Source organism: Quercus suber, unplaced genomic scaffold, assembly GCF_002906115.3.
Source record: "Quercus suber isolate HL8 unplaced genomic scaffold, Cork oak 2.0 scaffold_8, whole genome shotgun sequence".
Classification (NCBI taxonomy): domain Eukaryota; kingdom Viridiplantae; phylum Streptophyta; class Magnoliopsida; order Fagales; family Fagaceae; genus Quercus; species Quercus suber.
Genome location: NW_027069474.1, coordinates 49617 through 55583, shown reverse-complemented (window position 1 = coordinate 55583; position 5967 = coordinate 49617).

The following is a 5967-nucleotide window of genomic DNA, read 5'->3' as shown; positions in this document are numbered from 1 at the left end:
TTAATAAGCTTCTAATGCCCTTGAATGAGGGGTCTTCTTCTTACGAAATCTTGAAATAATGAAAGTAGGAATCAGTGATAATGAAATAATATGATTTTAATTTTTGAGTTGTATTTCGAACACTATATTTAAGATGATAATTACTCTCAATCAAAACAGCTTGTTGACGGGTTATAGGTAATTCACCAACTACAGGCAATAATTATTAAATTTCCTTCTAAAAGAATTTATTGTAAAATTTTGTATTTGTCCTTGTTTCGTACCCTAAATATATACAATGAATAGTCTTTTGAAATTGTACATTTCTAAAAATCATGACTTTTCATATTGATTCATCATCCTTCAAATAGTAATCTTTTAAAAAGTTAGTTACTTATGTATTAGAAAATAACTTGTATGTATTATGATCCAATATATCTCATCTAATTCCAATAGAAAAATTAAATTACTATCCAATCTTTGATCACACATTACACATGCACTAAAGCGTCACATAGGGATAGGGTACTCATGCCTGTTGTAGTACCATATATATGTCTCGATTTTCTAACATTACAACAAAATGTACTTTTAGTGACGAAAATTAGTGAGAAAATATTTTTCGTCACTAAAAATACAGCTTTAGTGACGAAATATGAATTTCGTCACTAATAATGAAAAAAATTATTACATTTAGCGACGAAAAATAAATTTCGTCGCTATTGTGATCTGAAAAATAAGCGCCACGGAGGGAAACTTTGGCACCAACTTAATTAATCTATAGTGACGAAATATTTCGTCGCTAAAAGTTGAAATTTTTAGTGACGAAATATTTCGTCACTATAGGTATTGCTATGGATAGTTTTAGTGACGAAAATACTTTCGTCACTATAAGTAAGTATTAGTGACGAAAAATAGTCCTCACTAAAAAAATTAAAGGTTTTGCACTTATATATTTTTTTCGACAAAATAACATTTCATCACTAAAAATATGCTTTAGTGACGAAATATTAATTTTGTCACTAAAAAAAATAATAGATTTTTTAGTGACGAAATATGAATTTCGTCACTAAACCATAAGTATGAGTACGTTATCACTAACACCTTTAGTGACGAAATATGAAGTTCGTCGCTAGAGGTGTTAGTGATAACACTTATATGCTTCAGCCCCTTTGTTTTTTTTTTTTTTTTTTCACTTCCCTTTTCTCGTCTTTCCCTCACATACCCACAAAAAAACACATACCTTCACTTCCGATTCAGCAACACATACCGGCGACGCGAAGGTGACGCACCGGCGACAAGAAGGCGACGCACCGGCGACGCGAAGGTGATGATCCCAGTGTCCCAAGCGTCGCGATGATCCAAGCGTCACGCTCAGCGTCGTTTCAGCAGCCCACCGGCGACGCGAAGGCGACGCACCAGCGACACTTCGGCGACGCGAAGGCGACGATCCTAGCGTCGCACTCGCGACGATCCAAGCGTCGCTTCAGCGGAGCACCGGCGACGCACCCAGCGACGCTCCGACTCCCAACTAGCGACGGTTCGGCTTCCAAGCGCCGGTTTGGCTTCCCTTCGGTGACCCTTCGCTTCCATTCACCGATTCAAGTCTTTTTTTTCTTTTTTCTTTTTTCCTTTTGAGTCCAATGCTAATCTTCTTCTCTTTTTGGTTATGACTGATTATTACCCAAAAAACTAATATCTGAGTTTTTTTTTTTTTTAATGAAATTCAATTTTGTGCCCTTTTGTTTTATAGGTTCAAGAGCTATAAAGAATTGGATTTCACTTCAGGTTGTTTTGACTTTCTTCAAGCTCTTGTTGTGGAACTGTTTTATTAATTTTTGTTTCTAAATGCTTGATGTTAATTTTTCTGCTTGATGTTAATTTTTTTTTTTCCTTTTTTTTTTGTTTTTTTTTTGTTTTTTGGTTTGAAATTTGTTCTTTGTGGTAGGATAATTTGTCTAAGTTTGAATAGAGACCATTCTCATTTTGTATAGATTGTTTTGGATGAGGGCTATGCTGTTGTTGTTTGTGAACATGAATGGTGATTTTGGTTGTGGAATGGTGATTGTTGTGAAATGGTTTTGGGTCTCAGTTTTGAAATCAATCATAAATTCTTATTTTTGCTTTGTTTGATTTATTTTTTAGTGAGAAGTGAAAGTGATTGTTCTTTTGGGTATTTGTGGTTAACCATTTGATGGATTCTATGGAACTTTTTGTTTTAAGGTTTGTTTTTATTGATGTATGAGTGTACTTATTAGGATGGAGATATGGTGTAAAGAATAGTGGAGTAGTTGTCATGTCTTTAGCAAATTTTTATAGGAGGATATCTAATAGTTAAACATGATTACATGCTCTAAAAGGAAAAGTTTAGATTGATTTCCTTGTGTGTTTATATTTGTAGAACTTCTTGATAGGAGTGTAGTTTAACACCTTTAGTTACTATAACATTGTGTTTCCTTCTTTATTGAAATTCTTACATTGTCTCCATCAAGAGGTAAAGCTGCACTTATTTATGTGTTGCATGCAGGTAAAGCTTCACTCATCTTTTTATGCTTATCATTGGGTCTACTTAACTGTTCACTAAAAGCTATCTTTTTTTTTTCTTTTTTTTTCTTTTTTCAGCTCTCTCTTTTGTGGTTGAAGAAATTGTGAGGAACAAGGTGAAGAATATAAGTTAACTTTGGATTTTTTCTAAAAGTTGTAAACTTAGCTTGAGCAAAGTAAGTATATTCTAGTTAAAAACTTATAAAACTCTATATATACTTGTGATGTTGGAAATTTGTTTTGTGGTGGGTTGTTGTGTTGGAGCAAGCGGGTGGCTTGCATGGTGTTATAAGGTGACTTAAATTTATATTGGGAGTGTTTTTAATTTCTTGCAAATATGAATGAAACTTGTTGATTAGTAGCAATTGTGTTCCTTTATTCAATTTCAATACTTGTAAGCATTATAGTTGTGATATTGGAAATTTATTTTGTGGCGGGTTGTTGTGTTGGAACAAGCGGATGGCTTGCATGGTGTTATAAGGTGGCTTAAATTCATATTGGGAGTGTTTTTAATTTCTTGCAAATGTGAATGAAACTTGTTGATTAGTAGCAATTGTGTTCCTTTATTCAATTTCAATACTTTGAAGCACTATAGTTGTGATGTTGGAAATTTATTTTGTGGTGGGTTGTTGTGTTGGAGCAAGCAGGTGGCTTGCATGGTGTTATAAAGTGGCTTAAATTCATATTGGGAGTGTTTTTAATTTTTTGCAAATGTGAATGAAACTTGTTGATTAGTAGCAATTGTGTTCCTTTATTCAATCTCAATACTTGTAAACATTATAGTTGTGATGTTGGAAATTTGTTTTGTGGTGGGTTGTTGTGTTGGAGCAAGCGGGTGGCTTGCATGGTGTTATAAGGTGGCTTAAATTCATATTGGGAGTGTTTTTAATTTCTTGCAGATGTGAATGAAACTTGTTGATTAGTAGCAATTGTGTTCCTTTATTCAATTTCAATACTTGTAAGCATTATAGTTGTGATGTTAAAAATTTGTTTTGTGGTGGGTTGTTGTGTTGAAGCAAGCGGGTGGCTTGCATGATGTTATAAGGTGGCTTAAATTCATATTAGGAGTGTATATTTATGTGTGCAATGTATATTTATTTAAGTATTAATATAAACTTGTGCATTCATGAATAGGATAGAACTCTATCTATGTAACTTATAGATTTAGATGTTAGAATACATTATGCATAAGTTGTCCTTATTTTACTAAAGTAGCATTCATCTTGTAATTGTAGTCAAACATGGATAAAAGTTGGATGACAATGGGTAAGACACCCGATGGCAGATGAAGTCATCCATATATTGAAGGGGTTAATGCATTTATTAATTCCGCAAGAGTGGTTGTAGACTTGAGTGGTAATATTCCGTGTTTGTGTATTCACTGTGTGAATTGCTATCGACAATCTCCTCAAACTGTGCGTATCCATTTGCTTCATCGTGGAATTATGCAATCTTACATTAATTGGTATAATCATAGAGAAGCTCGTGTATTGAACAAGAACATTCATGATAATGAAATGTCGGATGGTGATCTATGGATGGTATCGATACCTTGGTAGATGACCGAATTAGAAGGGAACCAAGAAATGCAACCGAAGATGAGGAGGTGCATCATTTTGACAAACTTGAGGAAGATGCAAAGCGTGAGTTGTATCCAGGTTGTACTGATTATAGTATCTTGAAGTTTGTTATTGAGATGTTGAATGTAAAAGTAATGACCAACTTGAGTAATAAGGGACTTGATATGATGCTAGAATTGCTGACAAAGGTTTTACCGAAAGGTAACTTGGTTCCAAGGTCAACTTATGAAGCAAAGAAGATATTACGTGACTTAGGCATGTCATACGAGCATATAAATGCATGCAAAAATGATTATGCACTATTTTGGAAGGAAAATGAAAACCTTGATAAATGTCCGGTGTGTGAGGTGCCTAGGTACAAAGATACACGTACCCAAGGTAAGAAGATTCCTTATAAGGTATTGCGTTACTTTCCATTGACACCGAGACTAAGGAGATTGTACATGTCAGGCCAAAGAGTTAAGGACATGAGATGGTATATAGACAAACGTGTGGATGATGGGATAATGAGGCATCCGGCTGATAGTGAGGAGTGTAAGGAGTTTGATTTGCAACATCCTGATTTTGCCCTCGAACCTCGCAACGTAAGGTTGGGTTGGCTACAGATGGATTTAATCCTTTTGGAAATATGAACAACAACTATAGTATATGGCCTGTCATACTTATCCCCTATAATCTACTGCCTTGGTTGGTTATGAAGGAGCTGTATTTTATGTTGTCTTTGCTTATTTTCGGTCCCCATCAACTGAGGAATGAGATTGATATTTACTTGAAACCATTGGTTAATGAGTTGAAGGAGTTGTAGGAAGAAGGTGTAGAAACTTATGATGCTTATAGTAAAGAGCATTTTCAGATGCGTGCAACTTTGTTGTGGACAATACATGACTATCCTGGATTTGGTAACATGTCTAGGTGGAGGACAAAGGGTTATCATTCTTGTTACACTTGCAATGATCAACCATATTCAGAAGCTTTAAAAAGTAAAATTGGATTCATTAACCATCGAGCTTATTTACCTATGGAACATCGTTGGAGACATAGTCGGTTGCATAATGGTTTACCAGAGAAACGGAAGAGATCTTTAGAGTTACAAGTGGAAAAGATACAAGAGCAGCTAGATAGAATGCCAAATATAATTTTAGGAAAGCATCAAAGTATCAAGAAGAAACAAATTATTGGGAGCCAAATTGGTCAAAGGCAAGTATTTTGTATAAGCTTCCATATTGGAAAAATAAGAAGCTTAAGCACAACATTGATGTCATGCATGTGGAGAAGAACATTAGTGAGAGTACTTATGGTACTTTGTTGGGCATTGAGGGAAAAAACAAGGACACTGACAAGGCTCGGATAGACTTGCAAAATATGAACTTCAGGCACACGTTGCATTTGAAACAACGTTCTGATAGATCATATGACAAGCCTCGAGTTTTCTTTTCATTAAGCCCAATGAAAGGGATGGTTTTTATGACTTTTTGAAATCAGTCAAGTATCCAGATGGCTATGCAGCCAACATATCAAGGTCAGTGAATGCAAAAAATGGTAGATTATCTGGTTTGAAAAGTCATGATTGTCATGTGCTACTACAACGAATTCTTCCAATTGGGTTGCGAGGGTTTGCAGTTAAAGACATTAGTATTGTATTGTTTGAGTTGGGCAACTTCTTCTAAGACTTATGCTCAAGGACCTTAAAGCGAAGTGAATTGGAGAAATTAGAAGAACGTATAGTTCTTATACTATGCAAGCTTGAGAGATTCTTTCCTCCAGCATTCTTCGATGTTATGGTCCATCTTGCTGTTCACTTGCCTCGAGAAGCAATTCTAGGAGGCCCGGTACAATATCGATGGATGTATCCAATTGAAAGGTA